We start from the raw sequence: 212 nt of genomic DNA on the forward strand, positions 1-212 counted from the left end.
TCCTCTTTTCTTCTCGCCATGGCTGAGATACATAATTTCTGGTAAATTTGAAATTTCTAATATTTTTGTTAAGTTTTTTTTGGAGGGAAAATAAATTTGAAAGTGTTGGTGTGCATATAAGTGTGGACCACATGGGCTTACCCATTGTTTAGGAAAGGTTTGCTGCCACAATTCAGAGGGAGAAATTATTCTCCCTTAATTATCCATTAGGT

This window comes from Phalaenopsis equestris, unplaced genomic scaffold, assembly GCF_001263595.1.
Source record: "Phalaenopsis equestris unplaced genomic scaffold, ASM126359v1 Scaffold000366, whole genome shotgun sequence".
NCBI classification, from domain to species: Eukaryota; Viridiplantae; Streptophyta; class Magnoliopsida; order Asparagales; family Orchidaceae; genus Phalaenopsis; species Phalaenopsis equestris.